At 49.8% G+C, this 10857-nt stretch overlaps 1 long non-coding RNA gene across 1 annotated transcript; it reads left to right on the plus strand.

Moving 5' to 3' along the window:
• Positions 1 to 2137: 2137 nt before the first annotated feature.
• LOC103261599 lies at positions 2138 to 5079 on the plus strand. Its single transcript, XR_504369.1, has 2 exons — positions 2138 to 2179; positions 4602 to 5079. It is a non-coding gene; the product is annotated as an uncharacterized LOC103261599 (long non-coding RNA).
• Positions 5080 to 10857: the final 5778 nt, after the last annotated feature.

The raw sequence follows: 10857 nt of genomic DNA on the forward strand, positions 1-10857 counted from the left end.
GGCCGCGGCGAGAAACAGGTATCGCCCGTCCGTGGGGCCTGGGAGCCCGGCGGAACTCCGGAGCTGCCCTGCCGCCTCCCCCGTCCCCCCACGACGTGGTCTCCACGTTGTTCTGCCTTTTGAGCGATTTCGTGGGATTCCAAAGCCGTTGAAGAAGGGAGGTTGAACGTCTTCGTATAAAGGGAACTTGACCTTCCGGAGAGGTAGCTAGCGTGCGTGGAGCCGCCCCACTGGTGATGGTGGAAGCCTTCTTTGAGTCTGGACACTGTTCTGGTTCTGAACTTGGAAACCTGCTGCTCCTGGGGTCACCTGGAGGCTTTAGATCGTGCTTGTGATACATTTGCGCATCGTTTCTGATGAGTATCTAGGTTGGAAATCAGAGGACGGTAAGAGGTAGCTGAGGCTCGGCTAGAAAATAACTCTTGAGCTCCTCCTGGTGATTAGGAAACCGCCAAGCAACCAGATGATGGGTCTGTCCCCAGGACCGGAGCAGCGACCGTTTGCTGTCACACCCCGGACACTCAGAGAGTAGGCAAGGATTTGCAGAGTAATCCGAGTCAATGGAGCATAAAACCTAAGATACTTGAGACGCATGAGGCTGGGTGGGAAGGCTTCCGCTGCGCCCTCAGCGTGTGTCTGCTGTGGAGCGGAGCTGGGGGTCTCAGGAGGAGGGGGAGGGGCTCTGGTTGAAGGACAAGTTAAAACTTTCTTGCACTCCGTGAGCTGTCCCTCTCAGTGCTGGGGGTGGGGTGGGACAGGGAGGATTACTAGCAGAAGACAATCCGCGGCATTCTTCTAAACAAATTATTGTTATGGTTGTTTAGAGACGGGATCTTGCTGTGTTGCCCAGGCTGGTCTCTAAGTCCAGGCCTCTAGCAGTCTTCCAACCTTGACCTTCCAGAGTGCTGGGACTGCCACCGCACCCAGCGCACTGCCCAGCTCAAAACTTTTGACTTTGGTGCCTCACATTGCCAACATGCTTTCTGATTAAGCCGAGCTAAAGAGCTATAACCTAAGGACAGGAAGACTAAAGCAGCGGCCTCTCCTTACTAAAGGCGGGAAGGGCCCTGCAGCCTAGACGTTTTTGAGCTGGAAGAGCCCCAGGATGCCGCCTGCATCTCCAGATGTTTATTCCAAACCACAGGAGGCAGGTGTGTGATGGACTCTCAAGAAGCTGGCTGTCCCAGGAGGCAATGCTCCTCAGCTCCATGGGCCTGAGGCTCCGGTTTTTCAAAAGAAAGTGGATATTTTGGTTTTAATTTTCGGTAAAATATGCTGATTTTCAGTGTTGGCAAGCAACTCATTTAAAAGTAAGACTCCAGGACTTCCCCGGCCGGACACATATGGGGCACTGGAGCCCGGCAGCTCCCCCTCTGCCGGGTGCCTGGGCTTCTGGGTTCTTCCTAGACAGATTTTGGCGGCCTCGGCCCTCACCGGCCCAGGCCTGCTCAGTGCTGCAGCTCCCAGGGCTCTCAGGGGTGGGGCCCTGCTCCTCCCCTGCCTCGTGTCCCTCTGTTAGACTTTAGGAACAGAAGTTCTGCTTTTAGGAGCCCGAAGCAAGAGTCTGGCTTGACGTTCAAGTGGAGGCTCTGAAACGTGAGCCCGTGTGGCAGCAGCCAGGCCTTGTCCCGGCTTCTCAGTGTGTGTGGGTGCTGGTTTGGGCTCTACCTGAGTGAGTCACGGGCGGGCTGTTTGGGCAGGGCAGACGCTTCCTGGAACGGCACTTTTTTGGCAGCTGGGCACTTTCATTTCTCCTCTCCATGCCCTTTCTCATCGTTTCTCTGCTTCCTCCCCTTTCTGCTTTTTCTTTTTATGATTCTACCGTTGATGACCCTTACTCTTTTATAGTTCTTTTTCTTGATTTACTGAATTAATTCTCTTTTTTTTTCTTTCTTTCCTTTTTTTGTGATAGGGTCTTGCTGTGTCACCCAGGCTGGAGTACAGTGGCCTGACAGTAGGCCACCGCAGCCTTGACATCCTGGGCTCAAGTGATCCTCCCGCCTCAGCCTCCCAAGTAGCTGGGACTACAGGAATGAACCACCACATCCAGCTCACTTTAACTTTCTTTTTTTTTTTTTTTTTTTTGTAGAAATGGAGTCTCACTGTGTTGCCCAGGCTGGTCTCCAACTCCTGACCTCAAGCAGTCCTGCCTCAGTCTCCCAAAGTGCTAGGATTACAGGTGTGAGCCACCGTGTCTGGCCTTGATTTTTTTCTTGATTTTTTTTCCTTGGCCTTTTTCCTGTTGTCAAGTCCTCGTTGCCCCTTGGAACACCTTTATTCTTCCCGGCACCCTCTTGCCTCCCCTTTCTTGCCCCCTGTGCATTGTGAGATCTGCTTTTTTCCAGCCTCTGCTCCTCGGGCCCAGCTTCTGCCACATGGTTCCCTTAGCCAGAGTTCCACCAGTGTGCTTGACCTTGTTCTTCAAAAACTGGTTTTTGTGGGAAATTGGGCAATAGAAGACGGTCAAATAACACTCCCCAGAGAAGCGATGGCTTTAGAGTATGGGAAGCTGGAGTGTTTCCTATGAAATGACTCTTGCTCAGGCTAATAATCAAGACATCAGCTCTCTGCGCCCGTGACACGGTCTCCCCGGCAAGAGCAGCTGAAGGTCTAAACACATTTCAGAGCATTTCCAAAAGGTCGAGGAAAGGACAGAAAGTGGGTTTTGCAAAGAAGAGGATGCTGCAAGTGCAGTTACAGAGATGCGACGACGTGCCTTTAAGTTCAGCTGCCTTAGGCAGCACACATTGCAGGAAACACCTTTATTCACTCAGAGTAAACGGTGTGTGTGTGGGCAAGGGTGCCAGAACAAAGGAGGGTGGGAGGCAAGAGCACGCACTGCAAGTGGTCAAGACTCTGGAAGTGGCTCCCTGTGCAAATTGCAAAATCCCGGCAACAGAGCAAGGTGGCAGTGGCGGCTTACAGCCAGGGCACAGCTCGCGGGGCTACCAGCATGTGAAATACAGAATTGTGAAACACGTTCCAACACAGATCATCTTACTAAGAATAATGGATGACACGTCAGCTTTGCAATCTAGTTCAGGTCAGTGAGTAAAGCTTATCTAAATGCTGCTGCGAATCCACGCACTGGTTGGTTTACTGGAAGGAGCCGTGCTGCAACTTGGAAGCCAGGACTCCAGTGTGTTCTGTGCCCACTCACATGGGGGACCACTTCACCTCCCAGAACGTCCACTCCCTCATCCGACCAAGAGCCAGAAGACGTGGTGCAGATAGGGACCCTGCACTTTACCTTGACACTTCAAGACTGCAGTGTGGCCGTCCGCGGCCTTCCTGTCGCCTCATGGCACCCCGCACAGAGGAACTACATGGCTGGACCATGCTCCCAGGCTGGGGTGGAGCTGTCTCCTGCAGGGGTGGCTGGACCACGCCGCCAGGATGGGACGGGAGCTGGCTTCTGTGAGCTTGTGCAGCAGGACGTGGAGAGGGCAGTGGTCAGTTTGGTCAGTGCGTGGAGGAGTCTGGAAATTGGGGGCTCGACTGTACCTCTGGCCTCTGAGTTTTCAGCTGTCCCACTTGCAGGCTGGGCCGTGACAGTGTGGTCAGGCAGCGGGCGTGCATCTGTGGAGGGTTTGCCAGTCTGTGTGCTGTCGGGATGCCAGAAAAGCAGGCTCCCAGGTGGTCAGTGGGGCAGCAGGCCGGAGAGCCAGTGTGGAAACACAGGCCCAAAGGCCGTGTCCCAGCTTCACCACCGATGAGCTCTGAGCTCTGCGGCAGTAAGTAAGTTGACTTCCCCAGGTGCTCTCTGCCTCAGTTTTCCCTTTTGGGAGCCATGAATAATGATACCGTGGGTCTCAGCGTGCTGTTTTGAGGATAAAATGCGTAAGTGTCTATTAGGCGGTCAGGAAGTGCCTGATTTCTGATGTTGGCCGGTGTTTACTGTTATTATTAACCCAATACACAATCAGTCTGCATCAGGGAAACACTGTCATCAACTAGACTTGACACCCCACTGGAGACAGCCAGCCTCTGCAGAGGCTGCTGAGACTTCAGCCTCCAAAGAGTGCCCCTGCTTGGGGAGTACAGCCTGGAGGTCTCATCCCCTCTGCTTCAGGCTGCCTGGTGGTTCCCAGTGCAAGACTTGCTGCCCATGCTGGACATGGCCACGCCCCTTTATAAAATGACCCCTGCATGATCCCAATGTTTTTCCTTCCTGGGTCCCTTGGCCTCAGCCATCCCAGGTCCCCACTGCCTCTTCTGCCACCACCAACCCACTCGGGGCCTCCTGGGCTGTGGCAACTCTGTTATGGTTTCCCTGTGGCACCAAGTCCGACAAACGGAGCCTGTAGATGCCTTCCATTGCCAGGGAGCTCAGACAAGCGCAGAGGCTGGGACATCACCAGAGCCCGCTGGTCTCATGACCCCACAGAGCAGAGGGGCTGGCGCACCGCACAGCGAATTCTGAGTGTGATGATGGGGGTAGGGCCGAACCAGGAGACACTTGTGTCCTTCCCGCAGTGTTAATGTGTGTTTCACTGTTGAACAGCAAGTTTGCTGTCTCAGACGCTGTCGCCAGCCTGGCTGCGTGTCACCTTGTCCTAATGGGCTTCCCCCATTTCTCTCTTCTTTCTCCCTCACCCTAGGCTTTTGTCTTCCAAGAAAGCCACGCAGGAGCTGGCGAAGATGCTCAACTCAGCAGTATTCTCAGAAATGGGTTTCCGGTTAATGTATTCCTTCCTGAGGCTGCAAGAGAAAGATGGCGCTTGGTCTTGCCGAGATGCCGTGGTCCACTTTTCTTGTATTCATGGTATTATGAACAATAATACAGTAACACTTCTCACGTGTTAGCATATTCCATATGATGTTCAGTTTCCTGCCGGGTCTTAATTCTGCTGTGCGTAGGCAGAACTCAAGAGAAATGTGAGGTTCGCAAAATACAAACTATGAAAGTACCAGGGAGACCCTTCCAGGACTCTTGCTTGGGTATCATCCATGTCCCTGTTAACTTTGCTGGATGGTGGTCAGAAGTGTAGGTGTTTTGATGTGATAAAAGGAAAACCTTTGAGGTGGAGACTAGAAGACTCTCTTGTTACTGGAAAATATCTATTTTACTACTGAGTATTTGAAGTGTCTTCTTTTTCAGTACACATTTAATCATTTAACAGTGAAACAATAAGGCCTTCTCTTTAAATAAGAAAATAACAGGAAACCAGTTATTATCAACATCACTAAAGATCCCAGCCAAGGCAATGCAATGGGGAAAAAAGGAATGATCAGTAACACGGGATGATAAAATTTCCTTTACCAAAAATATGTTAAAAAATCTAAAGTCTATAAAAATAATAGCAGAATTCAGTAATGTACCTGGACAAAACGGCAATATTTGAAAGCATGTTTTCCCACATACAGGTTTTGGTGAGGATGTCCACGCCCCTTTATAAAATGACCCCTGCATGATCCCAATGTTTTTCCTTCCTGGGTCCCTTGGCCTCAGCCATCCCAGGTCCCCACTGCCTCTTCTGCCACCACCAACCCACTCGGGGCCTCCTGGGCTGTGGCAACTCTGTCATGGTTTCCCTGTGGCACCAAGTCCGACAAACGGAGCCTGTAGATGCCTTCCATTGCCAGGGAGCTCAGACAAGCGCAGAGGCTGGGACCTCACCAGAGCCCGCTGGTCTCATGACCCCAGGGAATGTCAGCTTTGAACTCACCCAACACCTGATTCCAAGCTCACCCTCCTCTAGTCTTGCCTACTTTGAGGTTTTCAGAGATCACACCTTGTTCTGAGTTCCTCTTCAAGTCTCACCTACTTTGGGGTTTGCAGGGGTCACACCTGATTCCGAGCTCATCCTCCAGTCTTACCCACATTGGAGTTTGTAGAGATCACACCTGATCTAAGCTCACAGTTGAGTCTCAGCCATTTTGGAATTTTCAGGAATTACATCTGATTCCAAGCTCATATCAAGTCTTACCTACTTTGGGGTTTGCAGAGATCACACGTGATCCCAAACTCACCCTCAACTCTTACCCACTTCGGCTTTTCAGGGATCACAACTGATTGCAAGCTCATCCTAGAGTCTCACTCACTTTGAGGGTTGCAGGGATCACACCTGATACCAAATTCACTCTCGAGTGTTGGCCACTGTGGGGTTTGCAGTGAATACAGGATTTCAAGCTCACCCTTCAGTCTCACCTACTTTGCGGTTTGCAGGGATTATACCTGATTCTAAGCTTCCCCTTGAGTCTCTCTTACTTTGGAGTTTGCAGGAATCACATTTGATTATAAGTTAACCCTTGGGTCCTGGCTTGCTTCAAGGTTTGCAGAGATCACACCTGATTCCTTGAGTCTCAAGTCACACTTGATTCCAGGCTCACACTATAGTTTCTCCTACTTTGGAGTTTCAGGGATCACACCTGGTTCCAAGTTCACCCTCGAGTCTCACCTACTTTGAGGTTTGTAAGGATCACACCTGATCCCAGTTCATTCTCAACTTTCACCTACTTTGAGGTTTGCAGGGATCACATCTTATTCTAAGCTCACCCTCGAGTTGCACTTGAGGTTTGCAGGGATCATACTTTATTCCAAGCTCACCCTTGAGTCTCGCCTACTTTTGGGATTGCAGGGACCACACCTATTTGCAAGCTCACCCTCGCGTCTTGCCCACTTTGGGGTTGCAGGGAGCACACCTGATTTCAAGCTCACCCTTGAGTCTCACCCACTTTGGGGTTCCAGGGTTCAGACACGTTCACAGACTTACGTGGGACAGGGCTGGCTCGCTGACTGACATCATTTGGCCAGAGGGGCATAAGACGTCACAGGTGCGTGCACCTGTTTCCCTTTTCTTCCTTAAACGAGGGTGTGGTGCTGGCCCAACAGCACCCATTTTGTGTGGGGACATGGCCAAGAGCAGCAGCCACTTCCTGACCTTGAGCCTTCTTGATTATAAGGAAAACAAACCCCCGTTGGTTGCAGGCATTATTAGATGACTATTTTGTAACCCGCAGATTTTCACTTGTGTTTGAATTACATGGAAAGCATGATATAAATAACATACCTGGTACCGAGGTGGTGTTTAATAAATGTTAGCTCTTGCTACTATAGCTTAAAATATTATATTTAAATGTATTTAAAATATAATCGGAGAAAGTGTCTCACGATAACAAAAACTGTTAGTAATACTTCTAACAAGAAGGTTTGATCTATGTAAAGAAAACTATAAACCTTTCAATAATGACGTAAAGAAATAAGAGGTTGAACACATTTCTGATTAAAGGTCAATATTATAAAAATGACAGTTATTCTTAAGCTAACCAATGAGCATAATTCCTCAAAATCAAAATTCAGATAGATATTCTGAGACACTTTTAAAAAGCTGATTCTCCATTTCAGTTGGAAAGAGGAATATTCCAGAATAACCAAATTCACTTTGAAAGAAAAAAATAAGATGAATTTGTTCAACCAGATATGCGGACTCATTAAATAATATTGTGTCATGGAAGGAGAGACACATTGATGAAATAGAAGGGACATTCTAGAGAGTCACATGTAAATAAAATAATACATAATAAACATGATAATTTAAATCAACGAGCATGTCAGCTGGGGTTTAGCACAGGAAATAGAAGTCACTCTGGGTGTTTTGAGTAGAAAGTGACTTAATTCAGGGAGTTGATGCTTACAGCACTGCTGGAGGGCCACAGGGCGTGTTCCAGGCTAGGCCTCGGGAGCCACTGAAATGGTCCCGGAGACTCATTGAAGCTGTGGCAGACACGAGGGGCTGCTGCCTGTGCCCCTGGCGCTCACATTCAGGAAGCTGGGCAGGAAGTGTCCAGGCTGTGGTCTGAGGTTAGGAGGTACGTGAAAGCGTCGCCCCATTCACCGTTGCGCCTTGACTCCCAGAACACTGGCAATGGAGGCCAGAACGCAGGGCCAGAAGGCCACCTGTAGACTGAGTTGCCACGGGGCCCGGAAAGTCGCCTGCCGCCTGAACTCTCTTGCTGATGGCAACATTCAGGAGCTGCAGGAAGACAGCTCACTTCCACCTTCCTGTCTCTTGTGAGGGCATGGAAACAATGGAGCTTGACTTGCTTCTTGGAACCTTAGCTCCAGGGAAGCTAGCACTCTTTCCAGTCTCCCTGGACAGACACCCTTTGCACAGAGGTCAAGAGGCCTGAGCTAAGTGTCGACTACCAGTGGGAACATTCATTGTCACATTGGGATCATTGGCGGGACCTTTGCCTCATTCCAAGCACCAAACATTCCCATGTGGTAAAGCGTTAAGTGTTAAGATGACACAGAAAAGTTCCAAACCCAGATATGGGAGAATGGGTCTGGAACTAGGGCAAGATACAAAAGGTGGTAGTTATAAAAGAAAGATAAACATATTTAAGTAAAAAGCATCTCATTTGATAAATTGATTTGGTGTGTCTTGAATAATTAAAAGACAAAAGGATGGGGGAACATTTATCACTTTTATTCTAGACAAAGGGTTAACATTAACAACTTACAGATTCACAAGAAAAAGGTCAACATTCAATAGTACAATAGGCAAAGGATATGCATTGTTAATCATTGAAAAAATCAAGTGCAAATAATTTCGAAGCATATGGAAATATAAGTTAACTTCATTAATGATGAGGAAAGCAAAAATTAAAATGATACACTTTTAACTTACCCAACTGGCAATGATGAAGAATGATACTAGCCATTGTTGGCGAGGGTTCTGGGGCATTCAGATGCAAACAAATACAGACTTCTGAAAATGAATTTTAGCCGACGCACCAAGTGTTAAATTGTCTACCTTTCAACTCGCCATGACACGTCCAAGAATTTGTCTCACAGAACTAGCAACATGCTTCTCAGAGTCGGTCCCACAGAAGTAGTCACGAATACAAGCACAGATGCTCACCCCAAGGAGATGCCCTCTCATGCTATCCATTGCTGGAGGGCAGGAGCAATGCAAGTGCCCACGGGTGTGTCGTCGGTCAAATCGATCGGGGGACCTCACGAGACGGAGTGCCGGCAGTGCGCAGAAGCGGCTCTGTTCACGCTCATGTTGAAGGGAACACAGTGAAGTGAGGCAAAGGCAGACTTGGACACAAACCTTTTTGCAAAGGCACACGTGTGTGGTGCATGTGCATGATGTCTGGAAGGATGTGCGGCCAGCTGCATGTGGTGGGTACCCCTGGGGCTGTAGATGCTGAGGTCAGTGTGGGCAGAGCCTTCCTGTTTTACTAGAAGATGGTCTTCTCCAAGGCTTAACCATCGCTGGACGGAAGACAAAGTGCTCAGAGGACTTGTGCTTTTATTTTTCCCCGTCTCTGGTTCGTTTGTACAAGCAGCCCTGGAGGACCTTACCCCCAGCAGGCAGCAGCCGGGGTCATGCCTCCCTTCCGTCCTCTTGCGAGCAGACAGAAGCCTCTGCCTGGAGCCTCTGTGGGGCCCAGGCACCTCTAGGAGCCTGAACTGAGCTGCGCCTGAAGCTGGAGCAGCAGCCGGGACCCTAGTGTGTGCCTGAGCCTTGGCATGTCCTTGGACCTTGGCATGTCTCCATACCTTGGTGTGTCTCTGCCTTGACATGTTCCTGGGCCCTGGCATTTCCATAGACCTTGACATGTCCCTGGATCTTGGCATGCTCCTAGACCTTGGTGTGTCCCTGGACCTTGACGAATCCTGGACTTGGTGTGTACCTGGACCTTGGCATGTCCCTGTACCTTGATATGTCTCTGGACTCTGGCATTTCTGTAGACCTGGATGTGTCCCCAGATCTTGGCACATTTTTGGATTTGGTTTGTTCCTGGACCTTGGTGTCTCCCTGGATTTTGGCATGTTCCTGGACCTTAGTGTGTTCCTGGACCTTGATGTATCCTAGACCTTGACATGTCCCTGGACCTTACCATGTCCCTGCACCTTGACATGTTCCTATTGAAAGAAGTTTTGGGGGCGCCCAGTAACGACTCCACGCCATCTGAACTGAGAGATTTATTAAAGGGGCAGTTACACGAAGGGACTGTAACCAAGGAAGGACGAGAGAGAGAGAAAAAGAGAGAGAGACCGAGAGAGAAAGAGCAAGAGAGTAAGAGAGTGGTGGGGACAGAGAGAGAGAGCAAAAAGGGGGGGGAGGGAGTGTGAGAGAAAGTAAGAGAGGGAGAGAGAGAGAGGCTAACAAGAGAGAGAGAGAGAGAGAGAGAGAGAGAGAGAGACTGAGAGAGAGAGAGAGAGAGAGAGAGAGAGAGAGAGAGAAAGAGAGAGAGAGACCAAGAGAGAAAGAGAGCAAGAGAGTAAGAGAGTGGCGGGGACAGAGAGAGCAAAAGGGGGGGGAGTGTGAGAGAAAGTAAGAGAGGGAGAGAGAGAGAGCTAACAAGAGAGTGGTGGGTACAGAGAGAAAAAGCAAGAGAGAGAGAGAGAGAAAAGGCGAGAGAGAAAAGGCGAGCGAGAGAGTGACGGGACAGAGAGAGGGAATAAGAGAGAGAGAGAGCTATGCAGGGAGAATGGTGTATTTATGAACCTTGCAGGGGCAGGCCAGTGCCGTGCCTGAATCTTATTGGAGGAGACTATGAGGTAGCATTCCTATAGGGAGATAATGTTTGTACATGAGTCTAAGTTTCGCGCGCGCACGGGAGAGGCAGGAATTTACGGCCTTTGTTGTCTTTGGGAGGCAGAGCCATCTTGGGGATGCCCTTCTGACTGTGGTCTGCACCTTTCAGCCAGGCTGGGTGGATCAGGCTTTAATCTGAGCATTTTGGGAGGTGAAGGAGAGAGGACTGCCTGACCCCATGGGTTTGAGACCAGCCCAGGGAACTTGGCAAGACCTCTTCTCTACAATACATTAAAAATTGACCAAAGGGCTGGGATCAGTGGCTCAGCCTGTAATCCCAGCATTTAGGGAGGCTGAGATG

Source organism: Carlito syrichta, unplaced genomic scaffold (genome assembly GCF_000164805.1).
Source record: "Carlito syrichta isolate Samal-C Ts95f unplaced genomic scaffold, Tarsius_syrichta-2.0.1 Scaffold303796, whole genome shotgun sequence".
Taxonomy (NCBI): Eukaryota; Metazoa; Chordata; class Mammalia; order Primates; family Tarsiidae; genus Carlito; species Carlito syrichta.